The 25,024-nt window shown below is 39.1% G+C and overlaps 1 protein-coding gene and 1 long non-coding RNA gene across 2 annotated transcripts in view; one reads left to right on the plus strand and one right to left on the minus strand.

Annotated features, from left to right (window-relative positions):
• LOC118563934 overlaps positions 1 to 2,957 on the plus strand; it is an 8,585-nt gene extending 5,628 nt beyond the window's left edge. The window contains exon 3 of the long non-coding RNA XR_004931540.1: positions 1,081 to 2,957. This is a non-coding gene — a long non-coding RNA (uncharacterized LOC118563934). The remainder of the gene's footprint in view (positions 1 to 1,080) is intronic.
• The window catches only part of LOC105928610 (protein kinase C and casein kinase substrate in neurons protein 1), a 59,451-nt gene extending 37,056 nt beyond the window's left edge, over positions 1 to 22,395 (minus strand). The window contains exons 1-2 of the mRNA XM_012865958.3: positions 22,219 to 22,395; positions 11,797 to 11,867 (exon numbers count right to left, since the gene is read on the minus strand). The gene's annotated coding sequence lies outside the window, so the exon portion shown is untranslated. The remainder of the gene's footprint in view (positions 1 to 11,796; positions 11,868 to 22,218) is intronic.
• Between the last annotated feature and the right edge of the window lie 2,629 nt (positions 22,396 to 25,024).

The raw sequence follows: 25,024 nt of genomic DNA on the forward strand, positions 1-25,024 counted from the left end.
GTAGATATCTTTATATTATCTTTGGGTAATATATTTTCAAGCTGTTTAGTTTTCTTTATTCTCTATTACATTTGCCGAACAATTGCATCACAGTGTTTGCTGCAAAGCTGCTAAAAAAGGTCATAGACTTTCGGCTTAACAGTTTTGCAAATCTGGCATTTTTGTTCCCACCACGATTTTGTAGTGCAAGAGTAAGGATGCTGAAGATACAAGTAAATAAGTGAAAAAAGTTCTGTTTTTGGGTGTATTAACCCATGCAATTTGTTACACTGTCCCCAAGCATACTACAAAAATGGCCAAATGGGGTGGAGTGTAAAGGCCGGGGAATGTTAAATGCCTCATTTGCATTTAAAGAGACCGCAAGAAAACAAGTTGCTCTCAGACAACAGGGGCAAAAGAGGGGCTGTAAGACCAAAGCATTACATTTCCACTCTATATAGACCACAGCTGAATAATTTAAATGTGAAAAGGAAGGCAATAGAAAGCATGACATGTTCCCTTTAAAGTCTTAAATGAGTATTTAAGTGCTGGTACCATTTTACTGGTGATAATGTAACAAACACCACACATAAAGGCTCGAAATATGCTTTTATTTGAAAACTAGTTGTAACCTTGGATTTGTCTGGGTGGAAAAATACGCTCAATTAGCTTTAGTTCGATAAAGAATTTTAAAATGTTTATGAATTTTTGCAGGTTAAACCAAAGCTGATAAGTTCCCTAGGACAAATCCAGGTTTCCAACCAATATGGGCATTGTTTATCTGCAATTAAGCTCCACCCATGTAAATACAGGAAGGTCTGCAACAGAACTAGCCTGACAGCCATGTACTGCATATTGTACTCAGACAAAAGTGATTACACTGGCATGTGTGGAGGATGGAAGATCATTGGTTCCCAAAGAATCTCTTTCTAAGGTGTTTCAATAACTTGTGCAAATAGGATACAAAAAAAGGACCAGAATTAATCGATGGGAAGAGGGTTTACCTCAGACTGGAAAAACAGAAGATCTGTCATCATTTGAAGGAGTCTGGTTGTGGTTTTGATTTACATTCATGCTTTTCTTGTCATTTATGTTCTATAGGTCAGCACCCTCTACCATCGCTCCGGCCAATTTACCTCATTCAGTTCACCTGCTGCTGTTAACTAGCTTCAGGTCATCTCACCTGAATCTCTGCTTATTTATCCCTGCCTCCCACAGTCACTCACTGCCAGATTGTCCCCTGTGTGGGTAGTCAGCCAGCATTTAGAGTTTGCATCGCCTGTTTTGACCAGTTTCTGTTTTTGGATTCGCTGTCTGCCTTGCCCTTGTTGGATACCTCATCGGCCTTCTGATTTCTGGACGTGACTTTGCACTGCACTCTGACCACGATTCCTGCCCAGCCCCTTTGTTCTTGTCTGCCTGTCTCTGTCATCATCATCTGTTCAAGTCTGCCTATTATCAACTGCGACTCTGCAATAAACCTGTTTAAAGGCGCAACACCGTCTTCTGGCTCATTTCGTACCAGTCATAACAAGATCTGCTGAGCTATGAAAGAAAACAAGAAAAAGATTGCCATCAACTCAAACGGGAAAAGAGCCAAGAGAGAAAAGATAATCAGTGACGTTTCAGTCATCCACTCCTACCTGTGCCACATCGACCAGAGAAACAGCATCTCAGGGATTGGCTTCAACAACCATCTCAGAGAGTGCAGCCAGAGGTACTGACGGACGCTGACACATGGTCCAATTTCTACCTACTACTAGTAGTACTACTACTGCTACTATGCTACTACTACTACTGGTACTAATGATGTTCGCTGAGTTCAATTCTGAATCTCAGTTCAGACTTGTAAAGCGAGTGAAACTCAGTTATGGTGTTGAATATACAAACACTCCAGTGATAATGAAATGCAGCTATTTTTTGCTCCAGAGCAAAGGAAATGAATGTCTCTGAGTATCTAATGTTGTACTTTCAGCCAAGTGTAATAAAATCTGACTGTCTAATGCTACAAGCTACAGGCACCAAGGGAATGCCCATCACAGCAGGGTGCCTGCTGAAACTGTAAGACTTAGGTCCCCAGACTCATCGTCCTCTTTTTTCACCTGCTGCTCGGAGCAGCATAAGGGAGACACTCTCATCTCTTTTTTCGTGGACCGTGAAGGCATCTGCACTGGAGAGACCATGTACAGGCTGAACCCAGCTAAGTACAGTCTGCCTTCTTCAACATCGGGATCTAAACAGACGACCGCCACAGAACGGGGCTGTGTGTGTCATCTTTCTCAGCTTTTGCAGGAAAGCTGAGCCGAGACTGCATGAAGCGGTGTCCCGTGGCTGGACTGTGCCTAAATACGTGGGGGCCTCCACAACACCGCACACAGCCATGCTAGAAAATCCTTGCCGAGTTCCCCACAGCGTTGAAGTTCCTACGGCCAGAGAACCCACAGAGGAATGAGAGCCGCTTGCTCGTAGCACCTGTCCGAACTAGCTTCACCCCGGAGCAACTTCGTGCAATCAAACGCCCCAAAGTCGACCGAATGGACACAGAGGCAGAAGTTTAGCAGAGTTAAGCAGGAATGGTTAGGATGGGAATAATTGTTTAAATGGTTTACTTTTAATGTGCTTTTACTGTTTTGTTTTTAAAGTTTGACTTAGGTAAACAGACCTGGAGCTTACAGGCTGAATCAAAAGTCCACAAAGAACTTAAGAATCAGGAGTTTTCTGGGGTTACTATTACTTTTGACGTTACTTCAACATTGTCTAAGGTTATTCCGTGAAGCAGCCAGAAAAGAGAAAAGGCAGCAAAGAAAAGATCCACGGAAAATGAATACACACAAGGGCAGATAATACAGAACGTTTCATGCTAATGCTCTACAGGAATCTTCACTGAGGTCAGAATAACCATCTTTGCTCTGTGATCACATCATCTAGTGATCTTTGTATTTTCCTTTGCACCAATGCCTCTAATGGTACATGACTGACATTTACAACTAGAAACGTTCAACTTCTGAAGAAGTTGAAGAAGGCGCCCGCCTGGTGGTGCGCGTAACCGTCAAAGGCAAAGCTTCCGAGTTCCTTGGTCGTAGGCTTTTATCACTTGGGGATGTTAAATCAAATCTTATGAGTGTGAAAAGGATTTGTCTTCGTCAAAACCAGCCGACAGGGGAAGGTCTGCATCCAAGCAGCATGGAAAATTGGTGTTATTAAAACATGATTAAATACTTCAGTGTAGCATGAAAAAATTAAATATGTGAATAAAAATGTTAAAGGCATTACAAACTACTAAAGGAAGTACAACCACTGTGAAGCAGAAGTTAGTGAGACCTTCCTAGAGCTACTTCCGGTTAGCAACATGCTAAGCGTTAGCAGACCTCTCAACTTTTATCAAAAGTTAGGAGTAAGATTATGCTAATTTGGGGGCGGGGCTTGTTTGGGGGCGGGGCTAACCGGACCCTGGAAGAGCCGGTGGAGTCAACTCCATCTCATTTTTATCCCACCAGACAATGAAGTAGACATGTATTACTTGTGTTAAAAAGAGAAAGAGACATATTAATACTTTTTTGTTCAGTTAATGGATTAAAACATAAATAATACACAATTGTTCAAATAATACTGAATAAAATTAAGTAGATTTTAATTATTGACCGAATTATTATACTGTTACACATTCATCTATGGGTTGTTTATCATTGTGAATCTATAACCTGATTGGTGAATCAGGCTGAGTTTCATCAAGCCTTTATGATCCCCTCAGCAGCAACACTGAAGCACACAGAGGTTCCCGCTGCGTCTTTACGCACGATCCAGCTGCTGATGTGTCCCTCCTTTCAGCTCAATGCATTTCTAGACTGTTACAGTTTATAACATTCTCATCACCTTTCACAGCGACAGGTTTCTCTGTCAGTCGCCGCGCTGACCAGACAAATCTCTATTGCTCTCGTCAGTGCGCTCTGGGCGCACTGACGCCCAGAAAGCACCTGCTCCGAGGGAAAGGAGGGGAGGGAGAGGAGCAAGCGCGGAGGCACAGAAATACGTGCATGTAGTTAAAAAATGCAGAATTAATAAAAACGAAACGTATAAACAGACCAAGTGTCGTTTTAAACTGCATCTGGTTAGCAGAACTGTTTTTATGATCCAGCGTGCAGCCATGACTGGTTCTGAATGAACCGTCATCTGGCAGCAGCCCCCCCCCCCCCTCCTGTGTACGCGGTACAGGACCTTACCGGCTCACTTTCACCACTGTTAAGACTAAAATTATTCATAACTCTGATCACTCTTCCTGCTGCTCTGTTAACACGAACTGCAGCAGGAATTACTGATGGCCACAAGCTGTGAAAGAAGCCGAAACAGCTCAGCAGAAGGTGGAGTTTTGTCGTCCGCAGCCCAGATGGGCTTTGTGATTTTTATGCGTGAGAAATGCCATGTGTTGCGTGTGAGCGTGTGAAGTTAGTGAAATGCGTGTGTCACACGGTCAATGCGTGAGAGTTGAGAGCTATGGCGTTAGCCACTAACATGGTTGGGTCCAGTATCACCGGGTGATTGTACTCTGTTAGTTTGGTCCAAATCCTGTACTGGGAAGTTCCTCAAAAAGGGTGCCAATACTTAATGTCACCAAAGCTCACCAAAGGCCATGTGTCAGATCGGCCTCCTTTAGCAACTAAGCCTCACCAAATCTGGGCCCAGAACTCAACATTTGACAAAAATGGTGTGTAGTGCCATTTCCCACAGGTGAGTGGTGCTGTATTGGCCGGGGGGTAATTCTTGCTGTTGAAATTTTTTCATCATTCATTCATTTATATCAGTTGTTCACATTGTTTATTTGTTACTTGTAAAAAATAAATAAAAAATATTGGGTACCCCCAGCGGGTTGCGAACCTGCGACCTTTGGTGCACCAGCCCAACACCTAAACCACTGTACCAAAAAAAAGTGCCATGCTGAGGTCTGCATTTTTGCGAGGTCAACTGTGTCTAGGAAGTGGTTTTGAGAAGTGGTTTTTGGTTAATTTTGTCACCACGGTAACTTTAAATGCCGTCAAGTACAAAAAGCCCGCTTCACGGCGTCGAGACGAACGTTTTGATGTATAGTATGTGGGGGTAGACCCTACGGTTCGGCCTGTATTAACGGTGATGGACCCTTATTAGGTGCATAACATAAGGGCCTCCGCCATGCATTTTCAATGCATAGGCGGGCGCCTAATAATTAGTATTCTTAATCATTCACTCCTCCTTCCAAAGCTTTTTACAGGCTAGCTGTTACATGTTAGCTTGAAAACATAATCACAAAATGACAACGTCAACACCAGGATGATGCTAAGCAAGCCGACTCCAACTGTGTTTTATGAGTTGGCTTGTTGTTTACCAAGACAGGACAAACTGAGTACAGCAGATACAGATCAGGGACTAGTTGTGCAACACAAGTACTGAGAAAATTGATGTATAGGCATAATGTATTACTTAACACACCGTATTGTTTGGCATACAGAGCAGTCTAGGGAACGGAAACAATTTGAATAAGGGGAAAGTCTGGCTGTCCACTGATTCAGCCAACATTTTATGTCTGAGTACAAAAACGAATAGCCTTAAAAACAGCTTCTTTCCCAAAGCTGTGCGGGATATCGCCCCCTGCTGAGAATCAAATAAACCACAAACCCAGTTCATAGTCTGTTACATGGTACAAACATACTACTGGTTCCACATGTTCTTGACTGGTTGAAAATTATTGGCACTGTCTCTCACATTCTTTTTTTGTGTCATTTTTGTGGTACAAGTGGCCTTTAATGAAAGTAGGCTGACAGGAAAGGGGGCTGAGAGAGAGAGGAAGACATGCGGAAGATGCCTGCGGGGCCCAGCGAGTCGAACCAGGGACGGACGTATGGAGGACTTAGGCCTCCGTATGTGGGTACCCCTGCACCATCAGTGCGCCCCAAACTGTCTCTCACACTCTAAGGCAGGGGTGTGAAACTCCAGTTTTTTGAGGGCTGGTGTCCTGCAACTTTCAGAACTGCTGAATTAGCCTCCCCAATATGCAGTCATGTTCTTCCGGGTCCTGCTGCAGACCTGATTATTTGACTCAGGTATGTTGGACCAGGAATACATATAAAAGTTTCCCACCGCTGTCCTAAGGTCTACTTACACAATTTAGTTTAGTTTAGGGGATATCTATTTTGGGCAATTGCACAGCTCTGTAACTTGAAGATCTAAATTTATTGCACTGTATTATACTGGGAGCATTAGTGTATCAGATGACAGAGCGTTTCTATGATGCATTCATGCACTTTGACAGTAATTTATTTACTCTGTATAGGGACTTCTATCTGACTCTTATTAGATACTTGCACGCTTTGAGCTTCTCAGAAAGTGTAATCAACTGATTTCACAAAAATAATAATAAGTAAGTTTGGAAACGTTACGTCTTGTTTTTGTCGGCATGTTATATGTGATCTGTGTGCACACATATAACACCTGAGCTGGTCTCTGTCTCATCAAAAATGTAAGTATGGTAACACATAATGACAATAAAGATTCTTGATTCTCTTAATGGTTCAGGTTTGAGACTGCCAGGATGGCTTAGCCTTTAATCAAAATTATTGTCTCAAGAAATCTGTTTGTCTGAGAAGCATTAGGAAACTGCATGAGGGTACTGTATGTTAAACCATTGTCTTCTTTTACTTATACTAGTGATGTACAGCACTCGCCATAGAGGCACAGGTTGGAACTAAAGTCCCTTAAATGGGACTTTAGTTGGAACCACTTAGTGATTTGGCTTCACATCGTAGGGATGATGAATGTCTGTAACTCCAGCAACAACATCCACAGAACGGCTACGACAAAAGGCAGTGAGCATCTTAAATGGAAAAAAACTGACATCACCAAACCCTCTTCACAACGATGTTGTCTCTTTACCTACAGAATATAAGAACACACCACTTTTTAGGAAGCTTTAAAAATATCAATATTAACACCAAATCAAAGCTCTTTTAAAAAAAAAAAAGCAATAAAATGCTACAGGGCTGAATCAAAATCTTTGTGATTTGTGTCACGGCCGGGGACCGTTTTAGCAGTCGCACCACATGCTTTTGTTTAATTTAAGTTTCACGGAGGAGGAAGAAAGGAAACAACGAGAAGTAGTTCAGAGAAAAAGTCCCACAACTCTATAAGTATGAGACTATGGCGACGGAGTGAGGGAGAATCCAACATATACTCTACAGCAAACTGCATTAGCTCAGGGAAATGTAATAATGCACACCAGAGGTGAAACACTTAGTTGCGGTGAGCATCTCAACAGACAGAATTTCACAGGCAATTTTCCAAAGGAAATCAAGTCTCTTTTTAATGGCAATAACACTCTTGAAAGGAAATCCCATTTTGGTGGACTTCTGCATTTTGATCTTGTGCTATGGTGAGCTATGATGATACAGAGCCTACCTCGATGCTAAAATGATCGATTCAAAAGTCTTGTGAAAAAATATCTATTTGAGTAGAATTATGAAACTGCAGGAGGGTGTGTTTAATTGTTGTCTTCTTTTATTGGTACTAGCAAAGTACAGTTCACTGGAACAGTGACGGAATCACCTAAGTGATTTGGTTCAGATGGATTCGGTGCCAAAAAATATGTTCCAAAAAAAAAAAAAAACGGACCAGTTTTTTTTATGGACCAAAATACTCGACAGGACAAAGACAAAGTTTTAGCTTATTTGATCTGTTGTCAACCTATTAGACTCCAGCAGCTCATGAAAATAAGCAAAAGCATTTAACTTAGTTCCACATAGATTTTGGCTATGTTATTTAAGAGTAATTTGATTTTTGTATAAAAAGAAAAACAGGATCTGGAAAGAATTTCTGATGTATAAATAATAAACAGGTGAACAGACAGTAAATGGTGGGCCAGATATGTCTGTGGCTGGGAAAAAGTGCTGTCTTGATGAAGAAAATTGGAGACATCACTCTTATTGTAAATGTAAGTAATGTGTGTCACTCCAGAGTTGTTTGGAACCCTACAGAGACCACCTCCTCCAAACGTATGGTTGCTTTAGTCCACACCCTAGCGCAAGAGCTGTGTTCACATCTGCACAAACGAACTGCACCAAGGGGAGACATAGTTTGACTTAAATGGACTAAACACCTCAGGGTGAGAAACCAAACCAAATGCACATAGTCCATAACCCAATAAATAACTGAGAGGCTTAAAATTACAAAATTAACTTGTATTGAAATCACACAGTGGCAATAACAAACACCCAAAATATTAAAATAAATGCAAATAAAAGTGAAAAATTGGAACACAAAGATCTCGGCTCATGGCAAGATTTAGGATGCCTGGCATGGCACATTTATGTCCACTTACTTTATGGATGAATTCACTGATAGAGTTGTGTATTACTGTAGCATTCAGTAGCAAACAATTTTTTCCCCACACTTGTTTCAGGTCATCAAGCTAAGTTTAACATTAGATACAGATAACCTAAGTAAATGCAAAAAGCAGTCTTAAATTATGATTTCATTTATTTTTGGAAAAGGGTATCTAACCAACTTGGACCAATGTGAAAAAGTGTTTGCCGTCTAAACCTAACAACTGGCTGTGTGTCACCTTTACCAGCAACAACTGACATCAAGAGTTTATGACTTGCAATGAATCTTTGATATCTCCCCTAAACTCTGCTACCAATACCATTTTGTGAAGAGTTTCTTTCTTATTCTTACATCTTGAACAATCACTTTAACTGAGGCACGTAAATCCCATACACCTGCCTGCTCAGGTCTGCCAACCAGCATCTCATTATTGTCCCTAAAGTAAAAATTTAAATTAAGAGGAGATTGTGCTTTCACTCCACAGTTGTGGAATAATCTGCCCCTGGATGTCAGGCAGGCCTTCTCTCTTTCAGAGTTTAAGACTTCTTTAAACACACCTGTTTGCGGAAGCATTTAAAACAAATATTTGTAATTATTCTTTAAAATTACTTTTAATCACTTGTAATTAATTGTAACTATTTTAACTATTTTTAACTATCTTATTTTTCTATTTTAGCTTATCTGTGTTTTACTTGTCTATTTTGATTTTACTGCACTTTGATGACTTTTGTTATTTTAAAGTGCTTTATAAATAAAGGGGCTATGGTATGGGATTACATCTGCTGGTCAGGTAATAATGATGCTTGGGTTTGGCTTGTGAAATTGGCCCCAAGTTTCTGAACAATGTAGTTTAATTAATGACTTCAGATGGGGAGCGATTACTTTTACCAGAAGGCCAGATTGGTTTGGATAGAGTCTTTCTCCTTTATTTCCTTAAAAAGAATCAAAAAAGGGGATCAACAAGGTACCGTTTTTAAAGATGGGAACATTTATGCAACAAAGTAGTTTGCAACTAGATTTGGTTTGGTTGTTTGGTTGAACTGCATGGGATTGATGTTTCATTACATGTGAAAGAGGTTTTGCAATGATTTATCATGGTCTATTTTTTTTTACAGTCCAAAAACCTTATAACAGTGTTGTGAACTCATAGTCCTTTAATTTCTCTACGTTTAAGGGGGATCAAAGAGATGCTCATTTTACTCAAAAAGAGCACGACACAAAGCTAGGACACAACTATAATTGTCTTTAATTGCGCTTCAAAGATGTAGATCATCAGAAATAACTGCCATCATTTCAGACTTTTCTCTCAGGAAATAGGTGAAACTTTTTTTCCTAAGCTTGTGAATGAATCTGCTGGAACAAACTGAAGCAACTTTGCTTTTAGTAACAGCCCTGGTTTACTATGATTTCTTTGAATGAGTTTCTAGACTATAATCATTTTACACTCATGCTGTTTACAGAGCATGGGCTTCTAAATCAAAAAAGGCCATGTCGGCTGAGTAATCAACTGAATGCCTTGTTGCCAGGGACCTTGCTGGAGACAAAAAAAATCAAGATTTAAATCAGACCTGAGATTCAAAACTAACGAGCCTCATTTTCGCAACACCGTTACGAAAATGATTAATTAATACACCTTCATGTAGTTTTCAAAAACTATACATGGATTATCATGACAGTGTGCACACATCAGTCTGGAAGTAAGATTCAAAGCACATCCTGCCAGCTTTGGCATTTTATAGAAATACATACATGTACAATTAATTGCACAATAAACATGTTTCTCACTTAATTTCCCTTATTAAAGAGTATCACAGATGCTTTGCCACTACAGAGCAAGAGTAAATGTCCCATGAAGGAAAAACAAAAGCTGAACAGCAATCAGTGATTCCTGTGAAATGTTCCTGAACAAACAACAGCCTCCCCCTTGTTCTCACTAAACTTATCAGTACACTATCATTACAAATTAAAAGCCCTTTACATTCCTCTGACCCAGCTTTTTCCTCCCAATCCAAAGTGGAAAGGATCCCTGGAGAAGCCTGTTTGAATGAGGCCACAGTGTCCTGATGAGACTGCTTATAAATATACTAATCTGCCTGCATTCACCAAACATCACCAACCTAATTCTTCTGCTGTGGTAAAAGTGTAAAAAAAAAATGGTGATAAGTGAAGTAGGCCAAGAAAAATAGCAAGACCATATAAATGATTTTTTTCCTATGAGACATGGAGATATAAGTGTGATAATAAGGGTAAATATCTGAACTGATCTTGTCTGAAAGTATACATTTGGAAACTAAGGAGAGTTGCGATGCCATACTCACTGTTGGGGCCATAACCCTGAAGTGGAAAAAAACCCACAATTCCACCAAAAACTAGCCTCAACCAGACAGTCATCTATTCATGCTCACTGCGCTAGACTCCACTGCTGAAGAAAAAGCATGTGGAGGCTAGTTTAAAGTTTGGTGCAAAACATTTGGACAAGTAAGCGAAGGACTGGGACAATCTAGTCTGATCAGATGAAACCAAAGTCGTGCTCCTTTAATGAAATTGCACCTTATATTTGCACATTGCCCTGAAAACACCATACCTGCAGTGAAGTTTGGAGGAGAGAACATCATAGTTTGGGGCATTTTTTTAACCAGAATGGTCCGGTCAATTACCTGACTTAAATCCAATTGAACATCTACAGAAGGAATTAAAGATCAGAGTCCACAAATATAGAGTCAGAGAACCCGAGGACACTATGTTTTTAAGCAAGGATCAAAATCACACAGAACAATGCATGCAAGCAGATTCTCTAGAAGACATCTTGAAGTGGATGTCACCAAAAAAGCCTTTCTTCAAAGTACTGTATGAATTTCAGCAAGCGTGTTCAATACTTTTCCCTTATAATCCCACTTCGTTATACCAAATTCATGGAAATAATTTGTTTTGATTTCTTGTTATTTGATAATAACAACTAGTGTGAATCCCATGCCAATGGGACTATAAGAAATATATTAATCTGTAAACATGTTAATGATCTACACTACAGAGTACACTAGAATTGGTAATGCCAACATACATAAAAACTTTAATGCAAAATCTAATGCTAACCATGTTGTACATTTACACACATTCTATTCCTCGAATCAAACCGAACTGAATCGTGAGATAGTAAAAGATTCCCACCCTTAATAAATAGTTATCAAAAAATATAATCTAAAAGCCAGGTGAGCAAGAAAAGTCACCTGTCCTCTATTTGGTCCTTACACACACTGAGGAACCCTCATTAAATATTAACACCATTGACAAAGAGCCATTAATTCCTTACAAGTGGTGTGTTTAACATCATACATTATAGAAACAATTTAATTTAAAAAAGGATCAGGTTTGAGCTTAAATTCACTTTGTCCGTCTGGTATATTTATGCGTATCAGCCTACACAAGGTCTCCAACGCGCAGGATGTTTCGGAAAACGGGGGCCTGACTCACCTTCTCCACCAATGGGAGGTCAGGTTTCCATAAACTTTGAAGAGAGCTGTTGGTCCCCTGCAGGAGATCACCTGTGGAGATAAACATAGGAGGTCAGTTGTTCTAACCGCATCCAACAGAAACTTAGAGTGCACCTAATTGCTCTTAATGAAAATAAAAATGGAAATCAGCTCAACCCGTGACAAAACACTTATCTTCACACATTCAAAGATATTAAAAGATTAGCTTGGTTCATTTTGAACTTCAGTGTCTCAACCAAGAGAAGATTAGTCAGCCCTGACACTGGGGAACGTGGAAAATCAAATCACATCAGCTTCCTCGGTTTCCGTAAAGCTGCACAGCAACATACCTGCTTGTTTAGCATAATTGCTTTCACTGGGAGAATATTTTTTATTAAAAGCAGATCTGTTTAAATATTGCGTTTTTATTGTTTTTTCAATGCTGGAGCTGCAGCAGACATCACATATGACCATAAAATTATATGCAGCAACTTATTGTTTAAACAATGGGAAAATCCGTATCTTTCTCTTTTACATATTTTAATTAAAACTAAGAAAAAGAGTATTTGGAGCATGATAATGAAATAAATACAGTAATGTATACAACAGAAGTGTGTTTGTACATAAAGGTGCCCAACAATTACATATTCCATGACATGTAAAAGCATTTAGAGTGCTTAAACATTTCTCCTGCTTCAGACATTCCAACCACAAACTTTAATTTTGTTTTATTTGGAATTTTATGTGATGGAACAACACAATGCAACATTAACTTGTGAAGAGGAAGAACGAGGTAACTTCTCTTAATCAGGGAGAAGGAAGGGCGATCATATGCACTGGTGTTGTCATGTGGATATTCTGTATATTAAATTATTTTAAATTTTTTTATCTTAATAACTATGGACAGCAATGAGTTTTTCTTCCAGTCTGAAGTAATGGTATATTTAATATTTTTTTGGTCTTAGTATTGTCTGTTGTTTACTGTACCGTTTTGTTTGCTACAATGTATTGTTCAGTTGAGGGTGGCTCTGCCTCCTGAGGAACTAGAGAATGGAAATTAGCACTGGCTATAATCTTGCTTATTTACCTTGTGTTCATTAATATGCATTGTCCCTTTATAAATGAATACATAGAAATACAAATACAAACTTATCAGAAATGGAAGATGGATGGAGCTAAATATAGTGCAATCTGGGAAGAGAACATATTGGAGGCCACTTCATTTTTAACACTGGGCAAAACGTAAACCTTCCCACAGGAAAACAGCCCTAATACACAGCCAGTTTTTCACATCATCATCTGAATATTTATTTTTCTGACACCGAAAAGAAATGTAGTGTAAGGCCTGGTAGAGTTTTTAAAATGTATATAAAGATTATATTCAGTTAATAATCATTGTTTGCTGTATCTATTTTTTTTTAGCTAATGTTAAGCTTTGAGCATTCCAGTCTGTATAATTTCACAATTCAATTTGACAGCAGTGTTTAATTCAGCCAAAACACCACCATAAAATGGCACGTTGTGTTTCCTGACATAGTATTTGATATATTTTCTGAACTTCAGGACGACCCATGTCACTCCCACTCTTCCAAAATCCGACGCATAATGTTTATGAGTGCATCTCGATAAATTAGAATATTATTGAAAAGACCAGTTTTTATTTGTTTCAGTTACTCAATTCAATACGTGACTAATTTCACACAGACTGATGTTTTTCATGCATTTATTTCTGTTAAATATGATGACTTCCTGCCTAAAGCTAATGAAGGCACAACAGATCAGACCATTTTTTTTTAAAATGTATTGAATTCATGCAAAACTGCTGACTCACTGCATGCTGCTCATGTTTTTCCATCCTACACTGTTTTTTTCTATTTGAGCCAAAGCATGAGGACATTCTGATTACAGCTTCTCTCTTTTGAGAATGCTTGTTTTATTTGTGTTGTAGGATGTCTGAATAAATATTTACGGTTTTTAATATCATTGGTGAGACAAAACGGGCTCTAAAGACATTATTTAAGATGCAGAGAAACTGGAATGCTTTCTGTATCAGAATGATCTGCAACAACAAGGACGGATTCATTATTTATACATCTATTTCAGCTAATATGCCAAAATCTGCAAAAATCTTTGCTGAATACGAGTGGTCTGTTCTGTTGTGTTTAAGCATGAATTGAAAGCACAATTTAACCACTGCAACAAAGACAACATATAAATTGCTAGAAGAGACCAATTTGTGTTCTGAAAAATTGCTTGACTTGAAAAAGAAGGAGCAGGAGACAGGAAATGCATTTTAATATATTTCACTTATACTTTCAAAAATTACAGTTTTAAACACTGAGCATTTCACCATCTACAGCGCTGTAAATAATAAACATAACAGGATCCTAAAATCCACGTGTTTGCATAGGCCAAGACTGAAAACCTGTTAGGAACTGCAGATAAGATATTGATAATTTATAAGTTATTCAAACAGAGTACCTTCAAAGAAATAAAGTTTAAAGAAGAAACTGTTCTGAGAGCTGTTTAAAACACCAGGGACTCCGTATCCTCTGGGGTGAAGTGAAAAAAAATAATCATCTGGCTAGTTTCAAGCACACAGTTCAAAGGCCGAAATATATGATGAGACAGACTCACATTAATGGATTAGGCATGGACATCTTGTATTTTTTTTAAAGACACCATTAATGTTAATAACAAGCTTCGAAAGCGACATGAAGGACCCTTGAACTTTTCATATTTGTCATGTTACAACTGCAAAATTGCATGTATTTTATGGAGGTTTTATATGATATGGGACATAATTGTGTCATGGAAGGAAGAGTATAGATGGTTTCCATGGTGTTCTTACATTTGTAAAGTCAGGTAACCCTGAATCAATGCTTATCAGAACCACCTTTTGCAACAGCGAATAATGATATCTCTATCAGATTTTTAAACACGTTTCTTCTTGTTGACCTATGAAGGTCTATCTGAAGTTTGTTATTTAAATATTTATTCTAACTACACAGAGAAAACCTGCTTTAAATACAGTATAATTATAAGTCTTATTCAAGTAAACAGAGTATCACTGAAGTGTTTTACCGACTGGGTCAAGTGTCTTCTTTCCTGCAAATCAAAACATGGTCACCCCACTGTTTACTGTGAACAAAATAATGTCTTCTCAAGGGTGGACTTGCTTATTGCAGCTTCGCAATCCCAAACAACATGCAACACAGTCTGGCAATGTCCTATAGTCTAGATATCCAGGGTTTAAACCAACCTGGATAACTAAATTGTGAAACCTGCATTAAAATGCAAAGGGATAGCATTTCTTCAGCAAGGGATACAGCAGCTCTTCAGTCTTGTTCCAGAAAGTTTAAAAGAGAAGAGACGGTACAACACAGCAGTGAGCACGAGCTCGTCATCACATCCTCCGACATTCAAACGTTATTCCCGCGGCTGCTGCATTCATGGAGGCGTCCACAGCGAGATCAATAACCTCACCACTAATCATGGTACATGGTCCAACCATTTGCACTAGTACTTATGCAGACTCTGGTGTATCAAGCACAACATGACTCCATTTTGAATTGCAGACAGGGGATGACACATGCTGAGTCTGTGCTCTCTCTGCCTGAGGGTTGAGCAGCAGCTGTACAACAGAAAATCACTGCAGGAGAATAGTGACATGTGGTAGAGGCAAAGGTAATAGAAAGCAGGTTTATTATGTTCTAATAAAAGAAGTGCATTGAAGAGACAACACATATTAAGAACCAGCTATACGTTGCCTTCCAATGTGCATCTCATTATTTTTCATCCAGACTCTACAACACTTGAGGGACAGGGTAGTGTATAAATATTCCATCAAATTACTAAAATAGCAAGCAGGTGTGTATATATGTGCACCGGTTTTGAGTTTCAGTTTAAATTCTTATCCTAGAAAGATTTGCAGATGTTTTTGATCATCTGTAACATTATCCGTCTTCCGCCGAGGACAGAGCAGATCCTCGTGTGTGTTCTCCTCTGTGCTGAGAGAAATGAGACACTCTGGCTGCCCTTCAGACTCCACGTCCCTACACTGGCTCTTTTTTCACACCTTGTCAGAAGGCACTATCTCCTCTTCAAGCAGAGAGACGGGGGCCTGAACCCTTTCCACGGCAAACACATTATATGGAAGATTTACCAAAGAAAGAAGAAGAAGAAGAAAGAAAAAAAAAACACCCCACCACCATTTCACAGGTTCTCCCCGGCACCTGACACGTGATGTTCTACAAACACAGAGGACTAACAATAACAAAAGAGGTTACCGACATGAGCAAACGCCGCGTTCACCTTTTGTGAATTATGTTATGAGAAGTATAAGTAGAGTTGGATTAAGTTCTGAACATGCACTCATCATGGCTATAAATGGCATATTATTTTTTGGGCTTTTAACAATTAATTTGATTTGTTGTTTAAGAATATAATAATGATACAGTAAACTAAAAATAATTGTATAAACATGAATTGGGTTTACCATTAGAATTTATTGTGACTCAGTTTCTGTTAAATACATAATCAACTGGTGTTTGGCTAGAAGGCTATATGGAAGTCGCACTTCAACCACATCCTTTTTGTAGCAGGCAATAAGCATGATTGTGGTTGAGTATTTGACCATTCCTCTTGACTGAATTGGTAAATTTGTTGGTTTCTGGCTTTTAAACAGTCTACCAATTTTCAGTACAGATGAGGCTTTCCAAAAGCTAAATGATAGTCTGCTCTGTGTATTGCTCTGTGCTCTTGGTTTGGGTTTAAGACCATTATCCTGTTGAAACTGGTTGATTTAAGGTAAAGTTGGATAATTTGGATTTAGTACCCTGGGTTCATTCATGTTCATATTAAACCTTGGCCAGTTCCTACAGCTGCAAGTGAAAAATAAACCAAACTAACCCAGATTAAAAACAATGCTCTGAAACCATCCATTGCAACTTCTTAAAGGGATAACATTTTCACTTCCTGAGTTAAGCTTGCTATCAAACGTGGGTCCCGCTGGTAGATGTTGTTCATCTATTAAAACTTAAAGATAACTACCGATCAAACTGCTGATTACATGACCACAAAACCCTAATCAAATCCAGGCAAGATGCTTCCTGTGCAGGCAGGAAGGCTGCCTCACTCCTCATACAGAGTAAACATTCAGGCTAAAAGAGAGAGAAAAGTGTCCTCATGGGCTTATCTTACATTTGTTAGCACTGAGACTCAAACATTACAGACATATTATATAATCAAACCACATATCTACCTCAAAGAGTTCTGGGATTATTTGAAAATAAGATATTAAATTTGGCCAGATAATCAATACTGGCCCTTTAAAGCACTTTTGTTTATTTGGATTATAAAAGAAACGAAGGAATTCTAATTACAAAATGTTGTTTAACCTCTATTTTTCAAACAAATGGTACTATTTCTTCAATGGCGTGAATGAATCCTTCAAATTACTATTTTTGTTTATGTCCTGCCTTGTCCTGTCCTGTCCTGGGAGTTTAGGCAAACAGTATCATAGGTCTGGTTAACCTACAGTATCAGGTCTATTTTTCTCTGCTAAAAGGGAAGGTGAGATATCCCTGTCCTTGCATAAATTACTTTACCTTTACAAAGACACAAAGATTGTGGGTTCAGCTATTTTCCCGTTCAGAATAGCTAATTTTTATTCTCTGTACCACTATAAAAAATGTGTCCAGATCTGCAAAGGCTACATGACCCTTAACAAAGATAGCTTATCAGTTGTAATACCACTTTTACAAAATTTGTTTGTTTTGTGGTCTAACTAAACACAATTTAAATAAATAAATACATAAGAAAAACATATAACACTTTTACACAAACTGAATGACTAAAATTCTGTTGGAACTTTATTGAAAAGTTAAAAAAAACAGTTTTTGATCTTATAACAAAACAGATTAGGGTGAAGAATTTATTGTCTCGCTGCATAGGAAATAATATGCAGATGGACCTTTTTTATTACTTTTGTTGTTCAGCTCATTCCTTTTTGGCAACTTTTAAGACAACGTTTATGGCCCCAGAACTGCAGGTTATAAACCCTTGTTTTAGCCAGAGAAATTATAACAACAATTTATGGCCTTGGGAGTGGCGCGAGCAAGCTATAAATGTTTTCCAACACTTTTTAAAAAAAATGTGATTATTTGCATGTTCATCAAATGAGTTATTATCCCCTTGTGTTGTGAACAATAGAAGCCTAAAAGAAAATATCTCCAGCAAGCTCTGGTGGCTAATGATATCAAAGTTAGTATCTGATTCCCAGTTGCTGATTCTGCTCAATAAAAAAGTTATTTTGATTTTCTGTTTTGTGTTTTCAACATGGACTGCATTTCACCATCTCTAGGAAAAAAAACTATCTGAAAAAAAAAACATGCACTTGTTACACCTGTTTTAGATTTACTTTATTCAATATGTAACACAGATTTTTTTTAAATATAATTTGAAATATATGAAGCTTTTGTTATAGAACCTTTTCAAAGCTGTTTTTGCTGAAGGACCACATAGAGAGAAGCATGAAAAAGATTTGGGACACATTTACTCTATTTGTAAAAAGACTAAAAATGATTATAAACATTTTGTTTTCTCAGTAACATTGTTGGAAATTATGTACATGAAGTATTTCTTCCAAAAAATATTGATTAAAAATTATTTTGATGAAGAACTAAGCCTAATGTTTGACAATTAAATATTTGTATGCTTCTTAATCACTAAGATAAGTTTCAAAAGATTCTGTGTCTAATGAAAAGAGGAGCTGAAGGCTTGGAGCATGAGGGGCTATCGCAGGGCATCATAAGCAAGAATCTCCACCAACCAGCCACTCCTTAACAATAAACAAAACTAAAAAATATTAACTAAAATAGAATAACAATAAAAATGGACAAACAATATAGTTAAATATGAAAATAAAACAAAGTTAATAACTGAAATAAAAGGATACAATTAACCAAATGTATGCTGCTACTTTCATTAAGGAGTCCTACCAATTATAACCACAGCACTTTTGACCTTTCTCCTCCTCTGAGAGCAAGATGTCAGCTAATAAATAGCAGGTACTGTTGAACACTCCTCTCTGCAGGACAATTGAATTAACCCCCAACACCCCCCTCCCCCAACCCAGGAGTATGTAGGACTTTTATGGGTGCTGACAGATATGTAAAGAGTGAGTAGTTCAGCGCCGAGGCTTGGTCCAAAAGAGCCCAACTGACATCTGCAACTGCAAGAAGGCCCAAGTGCAGTCCTCAAGAGCCACAATTCTGCAAATTTGAGACGGATCAGTGGCTCGTTAACAAACCTGGTAACAACCCATTCTTTTTATTGGAGAAAGGACGCATCCAAAAACTGCAGGATAGTAAGCTCTTGAGGACTGGACTTGTTTACCATATAGAGAAGCTGGTTGCATGTGACAGGGCAGTTCTGTGCTATAATGAGGGGATCTCAAGATGGAATCCGAGCTGTGTGATTTACTATATTATGTCATCAAATCAACAGAGTACGCAGGCCACACTCACATAACAGATGTAACAGGGACTGGACTTTACACCACTGTGCTCCTCCATCACTATTAATAATATGTCAGCCCTCACATTACCTGTGCATTCTTTTGCAGAGGGGAACTGTATAACTTTAGACAGGTCTGGATATTTTCGGAGTCTTAAACGGAAAATGTGCATGTGGCCTTCCCTCTGCATTAATCCTTTCACTTCGGTCAGCGCTCCAGCAAAACAGCTTCATGCCATGATACCGCCAACAAGACCATGCTTGACGGTTTGTACAGTGTAACGAACTCCCCTTGACTCCTTCAAACATTCTTATTGTCATTCAGCCCAAATCCCTTATTGTTTGCCTCCTCCAGCTAAGAGCAGCTTCAGCACCATGGACAACTCCAAAACAAACTGACTGACAGTTTTTACTCCATAGCTAAAGCTGAGGTACACACCACACAACTTGAGTTTTTTTGATGCAGCTCTTGACACAGTCGGGTAGTGTGAGCTGCTCGCTGATCCAACTACACATGTATGTCGCTGACAGCCAATGAAGTAGAAAGGCTGGGATGCACCATCATCGGTGAACCAAAATTTGTTTTCACTTTATTTGTAACTATACAACATAAGAAACGGGACAGCACGGGACACAAAACAAATGATCACCTTGCTATTTACAATCAGAAAGTGATTTAAAAAAAACAACCAACAAATCAGGGAGAGATATTTGGACATTTATGACTGAAAAACGGTAGCTAACAAAGGGCTTCACTGAAACAAACTAACCAATTCACATATTATATAAAGCTATGCATACATTATTTATGCAAATCTGCACAATCCAACCCAAATATTATATTTTTGTTTGTCAAAATGGAAAAAAGTTACATTTTCGGATTACAGCCAACATAGACAGAAACTCCAAACCCATCAAACAAATGTAGAACCTCAAATTCATGTTGCAGGCCACTGTCAAGAGTGAGTTTACAGAAATAGTCTATATTATTCAAATCATATTCACTCATGGGATTAACTTCAAGTATTTTAAATTTCATGTCTTTTGTTTTACTGGGGAGTGGGACAAAAATATAACCAGTCTGAGAATATCTTCTATTTCTGCCACGTATGTACGTATGTTGTTCCTTCAAACTATCGCCCCAGCAAGAGTTTCCACATGAGTTTGAAGCGCTCAGTTGGCTTTAGTTGGTTTGATGAAGTCTTTAGCTTGTGATCCTACTGAAGCCACGGTCGTTAAGTGTGTGATCCCCAGTCTTTCAGTCGTGAAACAAAAACCAATCTGTTGGTGTGAACGCCTATTCTTTTAAAATCCATGACAACAGTGAACGTGGCTTTGTTTGTCCCCACCATAACAAACATAACAAGCACATCGCAGCCCTCACACAGTTCTGCATTCTCTGGCGGGGAGGGGCATACATTGTCGGGTGAAGGCTTGGTGTTGCGGGAGGGGATGGCAGCAGCAAGGTCTAGCTGCTGATTTGGGGTTCAGTTAAAAAAAAAAAACAGTAGATCTCATTCTTCATTATTCCGTCCAACTTTTGCAAACACCGGCAAACCAGCCCACACCACGATACTACCACCACCATGCTTGACACTTGTCAATGTTCCTAAGCAACACTGACTGCTCCCTGCATACATTTTGTCATTGAGGCTAAATTGCTCAAATGTTTGTCTTCTCCAACAAAAAGAGGATTCAGCACCGTGAAGAGACAACCGAAAACAATAATTTGATACTTTACCGCTGTAAACACATCAACAGCCCTCACATCAACAAGCGTGGCTGCATGTCCTTCGGCAGGACTAGATGTTTTGAGACGTGACAGCAGCTGCGGGGTTTGAGGGGGGATGCAACAACTTAATGCAGCAAGCGGCCTAATAAACAAGCCCAACGAAATGCATTTGCCTCCTCCTCCTCATCATCACCATCATCACAGTTGGGGATGTCAAACACCTGAAGGTGGCAATCAGATACTTCAGTAAGCTGGGAGGCCAGATGCGTTTCAGCCTGGGAGCAGATTTGATGAATGATTAGAAGGACCACATGCACCTAATCCCATGTAGAAAGCGGGATGCTCCTCCTCTGTGGCACGGTTGGTTTGTCAGAGGGAAAACAATGACGCTAGAGATGGCTCCTCGCTTTGCTGTGACAACCAATTACATAACGGGAGAGCTGAGCGGAGTGCTCTCATTAACACTGGCGTCCATTTCCCCCAAGAAATCCTAAAAAAAAAAACACCCCTACATGACCACCAAGCAGCTCATCTACACCCATTAACCCGTTTTTAGACTTAAAAAGGGTCAAACTCCATATTCTGACTGATCCAAGTTCACGTTCGTTGTCTTGTTTAACCATTTGACGCGTGGAAATAAAGCCTAGACTACATCGCAATTCCCCGCACGCGAAACAGCATCGAAATGAACTGTGGGCTCAATGTTTGATTGCACGTTTGTTTTTAAATATAAGGTCGAACTTGCGCATCCAAGCCATCGTTGTCAACAGAGAGCGACGAGGAGTAAGAACAGTAATGTGTCGTTTTACAATCTGAACCGAAACCAGGACCTGGTGTGGAGTAAACCAAAAAATTTAGACGACTCAACAAAGCTTACAAGATTAATTCAAGGTGAGGCGAGATGGACCATCCTTCCCCCCGTGGCGTAAGCAAACCATCAGGTACATCATGTTAACATGACGCACGAATTATTACAAACTGCAAAACGCAAACGCATTCAGCCCCTGGATCTGTTGCACTCCGCCAGCTTTTGCTGCATTACAAGCGGCGGCGGAACATTCGTCAACATGACGGAGAGCGATGCAGATTTCTGCATCTCGCCCTTCGCCGAAGGGACGCTCGCCTCCTGCCCCAGATGAAGCGTGGGGATGCGGCCGCGCCGTAAACGCTTACCGGGGATGCTGCTGCTGCTTCTGCTGCCGCCCAGTAGTATCTGCTGCGAATCAGACCGTATTTTCCCCTTGCAGTACGACAGAAGGTGACCCTGCGTTCTCTGCAAGACTCTGCATCCACGAGATCACGATGCACGCAGCAAGGGGGGAGCTCCACGGCACAGGCGCGCGTTGGAGGGGAGGAGGGGGGGGAGTGGGGGTTGTGGTGGGGACTGCCCAGCTTTTACTCTCAATGGACAGCAGGAATAGACGGCAGTGTGCTAAGCAATTTCTAAATTCTCTTCTTAGCATTGGTCCCATATAAACGTCGGAAAGCTACGCAAAATATCATTAATATGTCATTAAATGTCATTATTATGTCATTATTATTATTATTATTATTATTATTATTATTATTATTATTATTATTATTATTATTATTATTATTATTATTATTATTATTATTATGTAATTGTCTGTACTGTTATTGATTAATAATGCTGTTTGTATTTACACGAAGAATTGTTGTTGTTCAAAACAAACCAAAAAATAATAAGGAAATAAATGTATGAGGAGAGCTTTAAATGTGACAACCACTTTCCAACCAATGGAATGATCAAGTTGAGAGGAGTTGTCCTCCTCCCCTTTTCCGTGTAAACCACGCTCACATCTCATGAGAGAGAGAGAGAGAGAGAGAGAGAGAGAGAGAGAGAGAGAGAGAGAGAGGGGGGGGGGGGGGGTTCCTCCGTGGATTGCAAGTAAACTGACTCATCCACTCCAAAAAAGAAAAAAATCCTTTTGTTCACCTGTCTGCTCAGTTTGTTTAGTTGCCTTACAAAAGTATTAATGCACCTTGAACCTTTTCACATTTTGTCTTGTTACAGTCACAAAAGTCAGTGGGTTTTATTGTGATTTTATGTGATGGACAAACACAATGTAGTGCATGGTGGAGAAGGGGAAGAAAAACAACAATATTTTGCAAATAGAAAGCTGTATGTGTGTCAATAAGTTGTAGTTCCACATGTCACTGAAATCACAACTGTAAGTGCATCCATCCACAAGCCTTTGCCTTTAATACTTTGGCAGCTTTGCAAATTGACAAACTGAGACTTTTGTCCTTTCTTCTTTTCAACATAGCTCAAGCCCATGCAGGTTGGATGGAGGATCTGTGTACATCAGTCTTCATCTCTTTCCCTAAGGCCACTCTAACACAGGGGTTCCCCATGGGGGGGTCGCGAGATCATTAGAAGCTAATGTGCTAAAAAGATGTAGTATTTCCTGTACTTTTTTGTAAGTGTTCTCATAAAAAATAGGACTTTATGATCATAATATTATGACTTTATTGTCACAATTTGCAAAAAAAAAGAAGGAGTTTTACTTTTATGACATGTTATGCATGCCTGTTAAAGAAATAATTTTGGTCTCATCAGGCCCGAGCACCTTTTTTCACGTTTGCTTTGTCTTTTACATTGATTTCAGCTGTGGAAAGATCTTGCCTCTCTTCTATGAAGACCAAATTTGTGGAGGTTGCGACAGTTATGTTGACGTATACTGCTGAGCTTCTCCACATATATAACTGCTTCTTTGAATGACGACCCCGATTTGGTCATTCTAATCCCTTTATGCACTATGTCAAAAAACAAGACTGTTAGGTTATTTGGTCTTGTGTGTATATGGTTGTGTGTCTTGCTCTGTTACGGACTGGCTGCCTGTATAGGATGCACTTGGCCTCACACCCAAAGACTGCTGGAGATAGGCACCAGCCTACCCACCATTATCAGATATGATGTTTTATTATTAACTTTTATGTATTTAGCTTAATTGGATGAGAAGGAACAGGAATACCCTAATTTATTAGTTTTTAGAAGATAGCAAAATTCTGTTAGATGTTAAACATGCACACTGAGATATAGGGGACCCATTTCAGCTCATTTCATTGTTGATTTACGGGTGTAATGTTCACTGAAACAAAGCTCCCTGTCTAGGCCACTTAGCATTAAACAGGGTAAAGAGAGGCACTATTTTTGTTTTGCAGATCGGAGACCTTTGCAGACCCTCAACCTAATCAATCAAATGCTGTTTCTTTCTTAACCAGATTAACAATATTGTTATTTGAAGTGCAAATAAACTGTCATCAGCAGATTTTTTTTTTGTGCAATTGTTTTTTTTTTACTTGGATCACATGAGTCCAGGCCAGCTTTTATCTGCAAAACTAAGCCTGCATACTTTGTCACATATTCACGTAAAACAAACACTCAGCTGAATGCCACCCCCCCCCCCCCAATGGTTAAAAATAATTGTAGCAACAAATAATTGATAAGTAAAAACAACAATAAGAACATAAAACTTTTTTAAACAGTAAATATGGTACCTACACATTTCCTAAAACGTGCACTTCATGATTTCTGCAAGCTTAGTGACATCTAGTGGCAACTTACTTACATGGTTAGCCGTGTTTTGTACCTCCTTTTAAAAAACAACAATGATACGGAGTGTTTTTCACAAGTTTTTAATGTCATCAGACAATTTCACAGGGTGACTATGCAGCAGCATCTGAAATGTTATATTCATACAAAGCGTAATGGCATTACAGTATAATAAACCATACGTCTTACATTGTTAACTAAGCTATCTAAGAAATATAACTGAAATAGCTCAAAGTGTATCAAACATAAGAAAAAACTAGAAGGCTAAATAAATGCAAGGAAATGCACGAACATGAAACCGGAGTCCAGAGAAATGAACTATATGGCAAAACCCAAATGGCAAAAATAACAATAGAATACAGCAAGAACATAACAAGGAATGCTGAAAACGGGAACACAAAT

Source organism: Fundulus heteroclitus, chromosome 1, assembly GCF_011125445.2.
Source record: "Fundulus heteroclitus isolate FHET01 chromosome 1, MU-UCD_Fhet_4.1, whole genome shotgun sequence".
In the NCBI taxonomy this organism is placed as follows: Eukaryota; Metazoa; Chordata; class Actinopteri; order Cyprinodontiformes; family Fundulidae; genus Fundulus; species Fundulus heteroclitus.